We start from the raw sequence: 13009 nt of genomic DNA on the forward strand, positions 1-13009 counted from the left end.
CTGAGTCTGCAAGCTGAAACTCCCTTGGAGGAGATTCAAGATAGGATTAAGACTCTCAAGTTAGCCAACTCCTTTATAACGGACTCTGCCTTGCAGGTCATTAAGTTGGGAGCTAAAATATCTGGTTTTGCAATTTTAGCGCATAGGGCACTATGGCTTAAGTCTTGGTCTGCAGACGTTTCTTCTAAATCTAAGCTTTTGGCTATACCCTACAAGGGAAAGACCTTGTTCGGTCCAGCTCTGGTGGAGATTATCTCCGATATCACGGGTGGTAAAGGATATTTTCTGCCTCAAGACAGAGAGAATAAATCAAAGGGACGTCAGAATAATTTTCATTCCTTTCGTAACTTCAAAGGTAAGTCTTCCCCTGCCTCTACCAAGCAGGAACAATCCAAGCCCTCTTGGAAGCCCGGACAGTCTTGGAACAAGGGGAAGCAATCCAAGAAACCCGCGGCTGATTCCAAGTCAGCATGAAGAGTTTGCCCCCCGATCCAGGATCGGATCAAGTGGGGGCAGACTTTCTCAGTTCACGCAAGCTTGGGAACGAGATGTTCCAGACCCGTGAGCAGGGGACATAGTTTCCCAGAAGTACAAGTTAGAGTTCAATTCAAGACTTTTCCTCCCAGGGGCAGATTTCACCTCTCAAGATTATCTGTAGATCAGATAAAAAGAGAGGCGTTCTTGAAATGTGTTCAAGACCTTTTCCTCTTGGGAGTGATAGTGCCTGTTCCAAGTCAGGAACAGGGTCTCGGGTTTTATTCAAACCTGTTTGTGGTTCCCAAAAAAGAGGGAACTTTCAGGCCCAATATAGATTTAAAATTACTAAACAAATTCCTCAGAGTGCCGTCCTTCAAGATAGAGACTATCCACTCCATTCTGCCCCTAATACAAGAGTTTCAATTCATGACAACCATAGACCTGAAGGATGCTTACCTGCACATTCCCATTCACAGGGACCATCACAAATATCTGATGTTTGTCTATCTAGACAAACATTTCCAATTTGTAGCGCTGCCATTTGGCCTCGCCACAGCTCCCAGAATTTTCGCAAAGGTCCTGGGAGGTCTTTTGGCGGTAATTCGGTCTCAGGGATTTGCAGTGGCGCCTTATCTGGATGACATTCTAGTTCAGGCGCCATCTTTGCAAGTAGCAGAATCTCACACAAAGACTCTGTAGACGGAGGTCAGAAGAAACAAGATTATGTCCGCTTGCCTGTCCTTACAGTCGGAAGTCCGACCATCAGTGGCCCAATGCATGGAGGTAATCGGGTTGATGGTGGCTTCCATGGACATAGTTCCATTTGCTCGATTCCATTTGAGACCTCTGCAGCTATTCATGCTCACTCAGTGGATCGGGGATTATTTAGATCTATCTCAGAGAATAGTTCTGGATCAATCAACAAGGGACTCCCTACGGTGGTAGCTGTCGCAAAAACATCTGTCCCAAGGGACGTGTTTTCAGAGTCCCTCTTGGGTAATTGTGACCACGGATGCCAGCCTGTTGGGTTGGGGAGCAGTCTGGGACTCGTTGAAGGCGCAGGGACTTTGGTCTCAGGAGGAATCTGCTCTCCCCATAAACATTCTGGAGTTGAAAGTGATCTTCAATGCCTTGATGGCCTGGCCTCAGCTGGCCCTAGCCCGGTCTATCAGGTTCCAGATGGACAACATAACCTCAGTGGCCTACATCAACCACCAAGGGGGAACTTGGAGTTCCTTAGCCATGAAGGAGGTGGCATGGATCATCCAGTGGGCGGAAGTTCACAATTGCTGTCTGCCATCCACATTCCAGGAATGGACAACTGGGAAGCGGATTTCCTGAGCAGACAGATTTTCCATCCCGGGGAGTGGGAACTCCATCCGGAAGTGTTCTGCAGGTTAACAACCAAATGGGGATTACTGGAATTGGATTTGATGGCGTCTCGTCAGCACTCCAAGCTCCCAAAATACGGCTCGAGGTCGAGAGACCCTCAAGCTTTTCTGATAGATGCTCTGGCAGTTCCTTGGAACTTCATGTTGGCATATCTATTTCCTTGGTTTGCTCTCCTTCCACGAGTCATCGCTCGGATCAAGCAGGAGAGAGCATTGGTGATTCTTATAGCTCCTGCGTGGCCTCTCAGGATCTGGTATGCAGATCTAGTAGAAATGTTATCTCTACCTCCGTGGAGACTTCCGATGAGGAAGGACCTTCTTCTTCAGGGGCCCTTCCGTCATCCAAACCAAGTGTGAGAACCACTCAACCTGAGTTTACTAAATTGAGGATGTTGCTCTATGTAAGTATCACCCAAACAACAATAGCTTATGATGCCTGGGTAATATACAGTGAGACTCTTAATAAAGAAGATAACAAAGTGTGAGGATTATTATTTACAAGTCCTCAACAAGATTGCAATTACACTTTCGAGTAGAATTAACCCTTGTGGGGTATTGGTTAATGAGTCTTATATAGTTCAGGCAATGAGCCTTAAACAAAAAGTCCAGCTTATTATGAGTTAATATTTAGTCAAAGCTGTTGAACCTTTTCTCAATCACAATAGATAAAAAGAACTTAACTCCAATTTGTAAATGATTATCCAATAACTTAGTAACAGATGTCTTCACACACTCACACTAACGGTCATAATAAAATATGTACAAGTTCCAATCAAACCCACATTCATACTTTTGTATATCCTTGAGTTTCAATAAATGATGTAGTATGTCCTCATCAAAAATTAAGCTTAGGGTATATACAGTATTGCTTGTGGCGTGCAAAGTATAAGTTTATGCAGAGAGTGAAAACCTGTTGCGGTTCAGATTAAAGATAAACAAGTAAATGCCGAAAACATATGACAGTCTAGTCACGATACCAAGAGTTCAGAGCGCTAAGGCAGCAATAATAAATATAACAGTTTCAAGTACGTACGTACGGTACCTGTCCTGAATGTGTGAGAGCTGCTGGGGTTTGTTGCGTGACTGGTAGAGTCCGGTGTGAGTGTGGCTTGGTTCCGGAACACCGAAAAAGTAGATCCGTCCTGCTACTGCCTGGAGGCGTAATCCGGAAAGGGGAGCGGAAAGTAGCTTGCTGACAAATGCTTTCAAAATAGTACAAAAGGATTTTAGCAACAATAAATAAAAATAGGATTGTTAGGATTACCGTTGCTTGATAGACAAAATCTATAAAGTCCCACAGAGACAAAAGTATGACCTGAGAAAAAGAACTTTGTTTAGAAGTGCTTAGCTTACAACAACGATGTGCTTCAATTTTCAGGCAAGATACAGGTGTAATGAACTCCCTTAAATAGGATGTAAAATTAAGGGAGGGGATATACCTTAAAGGTATATCACACCAAGTTTCTCTAAAGCTGTCTGCTTGGAGATTGAACGCTTGATTTTAGCCAAGCGGGGATTTTCTGAGTCGGTCATTGAGAAAGATTTACCATAAGATATGGCGTAAATGTCTTTATTGGTGTGAGTCTAAAGGATATTCTTGGAGTAAGGTTAGGATCCCAAGGATCCTGTCTTTTCTCCAGGAAGGCCTTGAGAAGGGGTTATCTGTCAGTACCCTTAAAGGTCAGATTTCTGCTTTATCTTTTCTGTTGCACAATCGTCTGGCGGATGTCCAATCCTTTTGTCAGGCTCTGGTCAGAATCAGGCCTGTGTTTAAATCAGTTGCTCTACCTTGGAGTCTTAATTTGGTTCTTAAAGTTTTACAACAGGCTCCGTTTGAACCTATGCATTCCATAGATATTAAGTTATTATCTTGAAAAGTTATGTTTCTTGTTGCTATTTCTTCTTCTCTGATGGTTTCTGAACTTTCCACTTTGCAGTGTTGTTCTCCTTATCTCATATTTCATGCAGATAAGACAGTTCTCCGTACCAAGTTTAGTTTTCTTCTTAAGGTTGTTTCGGACAGAAATATTAATCAAGAAATTCTTGTTCCTTCTCTCTGTCCTAATCCTTCTTCTCATCAAGAATGTTTGTTGCACAACCTGGATGTTGTGCGGGCTCTTAAATTCTGTCTGCAGGCTACGAAGGACTTTCGTCAGTCTTCTGCCCTGATTGTTTGCTTTTCTGGTAAACGTAAAGGCCAGAAATCTACGGCCACTTCTCTTTCTCTCTGGTTGAGAAGTATTATTTGTATGACTTATGAGACTGCTGGACAGCAGCCTCCTGAGAGAATTACAGCTCATTCCACTAGGGAGGCCTCTGTTGAACAGATTTGAAGGCTGTGACTTGGTCTTCTTTGCTCATTTCTCTTGTTAAGTGTGTTCAGTCCACGGGTCATCCATTACTTATGGGATATATTCTCCTTCCCAACAGGAAGTTGCAAGAGGATCACCCAAGCAGAGCTGCTATATAGCTCCTCCCCTCACATGTCATACCCAGTCATTCTCTTGCAACCCTCAACAAAGAAGGAGGTCGCGGGAGGAGTTGGAGTTTTTACTTAATTATTCTTCAATCAAAAGTTTGTTATTTTAAATGGCACCGGAGTGTGCTGTTTTTCTATCTCAGGCAGTATTTGGAAGAAGAATCTGCCTGCGTTTTCTATGATCTTAGCAGGCGTAACTAAGATCCACTGGCTGTTCTCGACATTCTGAGGAGTGGGGTAACTTCAGAAAATGGGAATAGCATGCGGGGTCCCCCGCAAATGAGGTATGTGCAGTACAATATTTTCTGGGAATGGAATTGACTAAGAAAACACTGCTGTTACCCATATGATGTAAGTACAGCCTTAAATTAAGTAGTAGCGACTGGTATCAGGCTGATAAATGTATGCGCAGTCGAGTTATTTTCTAGGGACTAGAATTTGACTGAGAAAATACTGTTAATACTGAAATAATGCTTAAGCCTTATCTGCAGTGGAAGCGACTGGTAGCAGGCTTAGTGATAACTTTGCATGACATTGAAAAAGTTTGTTTTTAAAACGTTTACTGGCATGTTATTCGTTTTGTGAGGTACTTTGGTGATAAATCCTTTTGGGCATGATTTTTTTCCACATGGCTAACGTATTTTTCTGCATAGAAACCGTTATATCAGGTCTCCCACTGTTGTAATATGAGTGGGAGGGGCCTTTTTTTAGCGCCTTGTTGCGCAGTTAAAATTCTAGCACAGTCTTCCTGCTTCTTCCTCCTTGATCCAGGACGTCTCTAGAGAGCTCAGGGGTCTTCAAAATTCGTTTTTGAGGGAGGTAATCAGTCACAGCAGACCTGTGACAGTGTGTTTGACTGTGATAAAAGCGTTAAATCTTAATTTGATATCCGTTTTTGGGTATTGAGGGGTTAATCATCCTTTTGCTAATGGGTGCAATCCTCTGCTAATTAATACATTTACCGTTAAGAATTGTTGACTATAACTGAATTAGTTCTTTGTTATTCAACTGTTTTTAAAAGCGCTGCAGCGTTTTTTATATTGCTTGTAAACTTATTGAAAGTAATTTCCAAGCTTGCTAGCTTCATTGCTAGTCTGTTTAAACATGTCTGATACAGAGGAATCTGCTTGTTCATTATGTTCAAAAGCCGATGTGGAGCCCAATAGAAATATGTGTACCAATTGTATTGATATTACTTTGAATAAAAGTCAATCTGTACCGATAAAGAAATTATCACCAGACAACGAGGGGGAAGTTATGCCGTCTAACTCCCCTCACGTGTCAGTACCTTCGTCTCCCGCTCGGGAGGTGCGTGAGATTGAGGCGCCAAGTACATCAAGGCACTTACAAATCACTTTACATGATATGGCTAATGTTATGAAAGAAGTATTATACAATATGCCCGAGTTAAGAGGCAAGCGCGATAGCTCTGGGTTAAGGACAGAGCGCGCCAATGACACGAGAGCCATGTCTGATACTGCGTCACAATTTGCAGAACATGAGGACGGAGAGCTTCATTCTGTGGGTGACGGTTCTGATTCGGGGAGACCGGATTCAGAAATTTCAAATTTGAAATTTAAGCTTGAGAACCTCCGCGTGTTGCTAGGGGAGGTGTTAGCGGCTCTGAATGATTGTGACACTGTGGCAATCCCAGAGAAATTATGTAGGCTGGATAAATACTATGCGGTACCGGTGTGTACTGACGTTTTTCCTATACCAAAAAGGCTTACAGAAATTATTAGCAAGGAGTGGGATAGACCTGGTGTGCCCTTTTCCCCTCCTCCGATATTTAGAAAAATGTTCCCTATAAACGCCGCCACACGAGACTTATGGCAGACGGTCCCTAAGGTGGAGGGAGCAGTTTCTACTTTAGCCAAGCGTACCACTATCCCGGTGGAGGATAGTTGTGCTTTCTCAGATCCAATGGATAAAAAATTAGAGGTTTACCTTAAGAAAATGTTTGTTCAACAAGGTTTTATATTACAGCCTCTTGCATGCATTGCACCTGTCACTGCTGCAGCGGCATTCTGGTTTGAGTCTCTGGAAGAGGCGATTCGCACAGCACCATTGGATGAGACTTTGAGCAAGCTTAGAACGCTTAAGCTAGCTAATGCGTTTGTTTCGGATGCAGTAGTACATTTAACCAAACTTACGGCTAAGAATTCCGGATTCGCCATACAGGCGCGCAGAGCGCTATGGCTTAAATCCTGGTCAGCAGATGTAACTTCTAAATCTAAACTACTGAATATTCCTTTCAAAGGGCAGACCTTATTCGGCCCGGCTTGAAGGAAATTATTGCTGACATTACTGGAGGTAAGGGCCACACCCTTCCTCAGGACAGGGCCAAATCAAAGGCCAAACAGTCTAATTTTCGTGCCTTTCGTAATTTCAAGGCAGGAGCAGCATCAACTTCCTCCGCTTCAAAACAGGAAGGAACTACTGCTCGTTACAGACAAGGTTGGAAAGGCAACCAGTCATGGAACAAGGGCAAGCAGGCCAGAAAGCCTACTTCCGCCCCTAAGACAGCATGAAGACAGGGCCCCCTTTCCGGAGACGGATCTAGTGGGGGGCAGACTTTCTCTCTTCGCCCAGGCCTGGGCAAGAGATGTACAGGATCCCTGGACGTTGGAGATTATATCTCAGGGATACCTTCTGGATTTCAAAACTTCTCCTCCACAAGGGAGGTTTCATCTGTCAAGGTTATCAACAAACCTAGTAAAGAAAGAGGCATTTCTACAATGTGTACAAGACCTCTTAGTGATGGGAGTGATCCACCCATTTCCGCGAACGGAACAAGGGCAAGGGTTTTACTCAAATCTGTTTGTGGTTCCCAAAAAAGAGGGAACCTTCAGACCAATCTTAGACTTAAAAATCTTAAACAAATTCCTAAGGGTTCCATTGTTCAAGATGGAAACCATTCGGACCATCCTACCCATGATCCAAGAGGGTCAATATATGACCACAGTGGACTTAAAGGATGCCTACCTTCACATACCGATTCACAAGGATCATTATCGGTACCTAAGGTTTGCCTTTCTAGACAGGCATTACCAGTTTGTAGCTCTTCCCTTTGGGTTAGCTACGGCTCCGAGAATTTTTACAAAGATTCTGGGTTCGCTTCTGGCGGTACTAAGACCGCGAGGCATAGCGGTGGCTCCGTACCTAGACGACATTCTGATACAAGCGTCAAGTTTTCAAAATGCAAAATCTCATACAGAGATAGTTCTAGCATTTCTGAGGTCGCATGGGTGGAAAGTGAACATGGAAAAGAGTTCTCTGTTTCCACTCACAAAGGTCCCTTTCCTAGGGACTCTTATAGATTCGGTAGAGATGAAGATTTACCTGACGGAGTCCAGGTTATCAAAACTTCTAAATGCTTGCCGTGTCCTTCATTCCATTCCAAGCCCATCAGTAGCTCAGTGCATGGAAGTAATCGGCTTAATGGTCGCGGCAATGGACATAGTGCCATTTGCGCGCCTGCATCTCAGACCGCTGCAATTATGCATGCTAAGTCAGTGGAATGGGGATTACTCAGATCTGTCCCCTTTACTGTATCTGGACCAGGAGACCAGGGATTCTCTTCTCTGGTGGTTGTCTCGGGTTCATCTGTCCAAAGGAATGACCTTTCGCAGACCAGATTGGACGATTGTAACAACAGATGCCAGCCTACTAGGCTGGGGCGCAGTCTGGAACTCCCTAAAGGCTCAGGGATCGTGGACTCAGGAGGAGAAACTCCTTCCAATAAACATTCTGGAATTAAGAGCAATATTCAATGCTCTCCTAGCTTGGCCTCAGTTAGCAACACTGAGGTTCATCAGGTTTCAATCGGACAACATCACGACTGTAGCTTACATCAATCATCAAGGAGGAACCAGGAGTTCCCTAGCGATGTTAGAAGTCTCAAAGATAATTCGCTGGGCAGAGTCTCACTCTTGCCACCTGTCAGCGATCTACATCCCAGGCGTGGAGAACTGGGAGGCGGACTTTCTAAGTCGCCAGACTTTTCATCCGGGGGAGTGGGAACTTCATCCGGAGATATTTGCTCAACTGATTCTTCGTTGGGGCAAACCGGAACTGGATCTCATGGCATCTCGCCAGAACGCCAAGCTTCCGTACTACGGATCCAGGTCCAGGGACTCGGGAGCGGTGCTGATAGATGCACTAGCAGCCCCTTGGGTTTTCAACATGGCTTATGTTTTTCCACCTTTTCCGCTACTGCCTCGACTGATTGCCAAGATCAAACAGGAGAGAGCATTGGTGATTCTGATAGCGCCTGCATGGCCACGCAGGACCTGGTATGCAGACCTAGTGGACATGTCGTCCTGTCCACCATGGTCTCTACCTCTGAGGCAGGACCTTCTAATTCAGGGTCCTTTCAACCATCCAAACCTAATTTCTCTGAGGCTGACTGCCTGGAGATTGAACGCTTGATTCTATCGAAGCGTGGTTTCTCGGAGTCGGTTATTGATACATTAATACAGGCTCGGAAACTTGTGACCAGAAAAATTTACCATAAGATATGGCGTAAATATTTATATTGGTGTGAATCCAAGAGTTACTCATGGAGTAAGGTTAGGATTCCTAGGATATTGGCTTTTCTACAAGAGGGTTTAGAAAAGGGTTTATCCGCTAGTTCGCTAAAGGGACAGATTTCTGCTCTGTCTATTCTTTTACACAAACGTCTGGCAGAGAATCCAGACGTCCAGGCTTTTTGTCAGGCTTTGGCTAGGATTAAGCCTGTGTTTAAAGCTGTTGCTCCTCCGTGGACCTTAAACTTGGTTCTTAAAGTTCTTCAGGGTGTTCCGTTTGAACTCCTTCATTCCATTGATATTAAGCTTTTATCTTGGAAAGTTCTGTTTTTGATGGCTATTTCCTCGGCTCAAAGAGTCTCTGAGTTATCTGCCTTACATTGTGATTCTCCTTATCTGATCTTTCATTCAGACAAGGTAGTCCTGCGTACTAAACCTGGGTTTTTGCCTAAGGTTGTTTCTAACAGGAATATCAATCAAGAGATTGTTGTTCCATCATTATGTCCTAATCCTTCTTCAAAGAAGGAACGTCTTTTGCATAATCTAGACGTGGTCCATGCCCTGAAGTTCTACTTACAGGCAACTAAAGACTTTCGGCAAACTTCTTCCCTGTTTGTCGTTTACTCTGGACAGAGGAGAGGTCAAAAGGCTTCGGCTACCGCTCTCTCTTTTTGGCTTCGTAGCATAATACGTTTAGCCTATGAGACTGCTGGACAGCAGCCTCCTGAAAGAATTACAGCTCATTCCACTAGAGATGTGGCTTCCACCTGGGCCTTTAAGAATGAGGCCTCTGTTGAACAGATTTGCAAGGCTGCAACTTGGTCTTCACTTCATACTTTTTCCAAATTTTCCAAATTTGACACTTTTGCTTCTTCAGAGGCTGTTTTTGGGAGAAAGGTTCTACAGGCAGTGGTTCCTTCTGTTTAATGTTCCTGCCTTGTCCCTCCCATCATCCGTGTACTTTAGCTTTGGTATTGGTATCCCATAAGTAATGGATGACCCGTGGACTGAACACACTTAACAAGAGAAAACATAATTTATGCTTACCTGATAAATTTATTTCTCTTGTAGTGTGTTCAGTCCACGGCCCGCCCTGTCTTTTTGAGGCAGGTTCTAAATTTTAAATTATAACTCCAGTCACCACTGCACCCTATAGTTTCTCCTTTCTCGTCTTGTTTCGGTCGAATGACTGGATATGACATGTGAGGGGAGGAGCTATATAGCAGCTCTGCTTGGGTGATCCTCTTGCAACTTCCTGTTGGGAAGGAGAATATATCCCATAAGTAATGGATGACCCGTGGACTGAACACACTACAAGAGAAATAAATTTATCAGGTAAGCATAAATTATGTTTTTTTCCAAATTTTATAAATTTGATACTATTGCCTCGGCTGAGGCTTCTTTTGGAAAAAAGGTTCTGCAAGCTGTGGTGCCTTCTGTTTAAGTTACCTGTCTTGCCCTCCCGTATCATCTGTGTCCTCTAGCTTGGGTATTGATTCCCAACAGTAATTGATGATCTGTGGACTCAACGTGTCTTAAAGAAAATGAAATTTATGCTTACCTGATAAATGTATTTATTTCTTGACACAGTGAGTCCACGGCCCTCCCTGTTTTCAGACAGTTTTTCTTATATAGACCTCAGGCACCTCTGCACCTTGTGTTATTTCTTTTCTCTCCTTTTCCTTTGGTCGAATGACTGGGGGTTGTGGGAAGGGAGGTGATACATAACAGCTTTGCTGTGGGGCTCTTTGCCTCCTCCTGCTGGCCAGGAGTGATATTCCCAACAGTAATTAATGATCTGTGGACTCACTGTGTCAAGAAAGAAATACATTTATCAGGTAAGCATGAATTTCATTTTTTTTTTTTTTATTAAAATAAATGAAAAAATAATAGTAAACTGGGTACTGACAGAGAGCAGCCAGTACCTAATATGGAGGGAATTGGTTAGAAGGGAGAGGATAAGAGAGCTTTTTGAGAGGGATCAGGGAGGTGGGAAGGTAAGGGGGTAATCCTACACTAAGGACAATGATAATAATAATAATAATAAAAAAAAAAGTGTAAAACTGCATACTTGCAGACGGTCTGCCAGTACTTAAGATGTGGGTGACCATAGAGCTATTTGAGAGGTATCAGGTAGGGATCAGGGGTTGGGAAGTGTCAGGTGGGAGGGTAATTTCTACACTAAAGCTAACATTAAAGGGACAGTCAATTAAAAAGAAAACTTTTATGATTCAAATAGGGCATGTAATTTTAAACAACTTTCCCATTTACTTTTATCACTAATTTTGCTTTGTTCTTTTAGTATTCTTAGTTGAAAGCTAAACCTAGGAGGTTCATATGCTAGTTTCATAGACCTTGAAGACAGCCTATAATATGAAGGAATTTTTACAGTTTTTCACCACTAGAGGGCGTTAGTTCATGTGTTTCTTACATGTGTTACCTAGGCGTGAGCACTGATTGGCTAAAATGCAAGTCTGTCAAAAAAACTGAAATAAGGGGACAGTTTGCAGAGGCATAGATACAAGGTAATTACAGAGGTAAAACGTGTATTATTATAACAGTGTTGGTTATGCAAAACTGGGGAATGGGCAATAAAGGGATTATCTATCTTTTTAAACAACAACATTTCTGGTGTTGACTGTCCCTTTAACCTTACAATCTACCTGATTAACCCATTCACAGCTGCAATTAGCGGCCTTTTAATTACCAAAAAGCAATTGCAAAGCCATATATGTCTGCTATTTCTGAACAAAGGGGATCCCAGAGAAGCTTTTTCAATTGCACAAGCCATTTGTAAATAATTTCAGTGAGAAACCTAAAGTTTGTGAAAAAGTTAACAATTTTTTTTATTTGATCACATTTGGCGCTGAAATGGGGGCATGAAATATACAAAATTGGTCTAGATCAATACTTTGGGTCGTGTACTAAAAAAATATATATAGTTTTGATAGGTAAATAAAAAAACAAGGCTCTATTTTTGTTTAAATGTAGTGATGGCAAAAATGCTAAAATGCTCTGATCTTTTGGGGAAGTTTTAGTCTGAAATGCCCGGTTTAAAACTTTTTTTTTTTTTTTTCTTTTTGCACTTTTTTTTAGTAAGATTTCTTCTTCGTGATATTAAAGGGACAACCTAATCAAAATTAAACTTTTATAATTCAGATAGGACAATAGGGCATGTGATTTTAAACAACTTTCCAACTTTTATCATCAAATTTTCTTTGCTCTGGGTATTCTTTGTCGAAAGCTAAATCTAGGTAGGCTCATATGCTATTTTCTAAGCCCTTGAAGGCCGCCTCTTATCTCAGTGCATTTTGACAGTTTTTTACAGCTAGACAGTGCTAGTTTTTGTGTGCCGTATAGATAGCATTGTGCTCACTCCCATGGAGTTCCATAGGAGTCAGGCTAAAATGCAAGTCTGTCAAAAGATCTGAGATAAGGGGTCAGGCTGCAGATGTGTAGATACAAGGAAATCACAGAGGTAAAAGGTATTAATATTAATTAATTAATTAATTAATTAATTAATATATAACAGTGTTGGTTATGCAAATCTGGGGAATGGGTAATAAAGGGATTATCTATCTTTTTTTAACAATAACATTTCTGGAGTAGACTGTCCCTTCCATATGTCATAGAAGACAGTAGCCGTGACTTTATAGTTTTACATAACTGCCTTTCTTTTAACATTGCAAAGTTAAAGGGACATCATGATTCAGATAGAGAATACAATTTAAAAAAGGTTTCCAATTTACTTCTATTATCAAGTTTGGGTTGTTCTCATGTTTTTCTTTGTTGAAAAGATATCTAGATAGGTAGTGTGCCAGTGTCTGAAGCACTACATGACAGGAAATAGTGCTGCCATCCAGTGCTCTTGCTAATGTATAACACTGTTGCAAAACTGCCATGCATACTCCCGAGCTTACCTCCCTGCTTTTCAACAAAAGCTAACACAAAAACAAAGAAAGTTTGATAATAGACATAAATTGGAAAGAGGTTTAAAAATGTATGCTCTGTCTGAATCTGGGAAGAAACATTTTCTTTTTCATGTCCCTTTAAGGATTTTGTAAGGGTATTTTTGGGTTGATTTAGTACTAAATTATTACTTTATTTTTAAAACTTTTTAGGAATTTATTTAT

General features: G+C 42.1%; 1 protein-coding gene across 3 annotated transcripts in view; it reads left to right on the plus strand.

The window, feature by feature from the left end:
- The window catches only part of VPS13D (vacuolar protein sorting 13 homolog D), a 1255097-nt gene that overhangs the window by 330221 nt on the left and 911867 nt on the right, over positions 1 to 13009 (plus strand). The window lies entirely within an intron of this gene.

This window comes from Bombina bombina, chromosome 8 (assembly GCF_027579735.1).
Source record: "Bombina bombina isolate aBomBom1 chromosome 8, aBomBom1.pri, whole genome shotgun sequence".
NCBI lineage: Eukaryota > Metazoa > Chordata > Amphibia > Anura > Bombinatoridae > Bombina > Bombina bombina.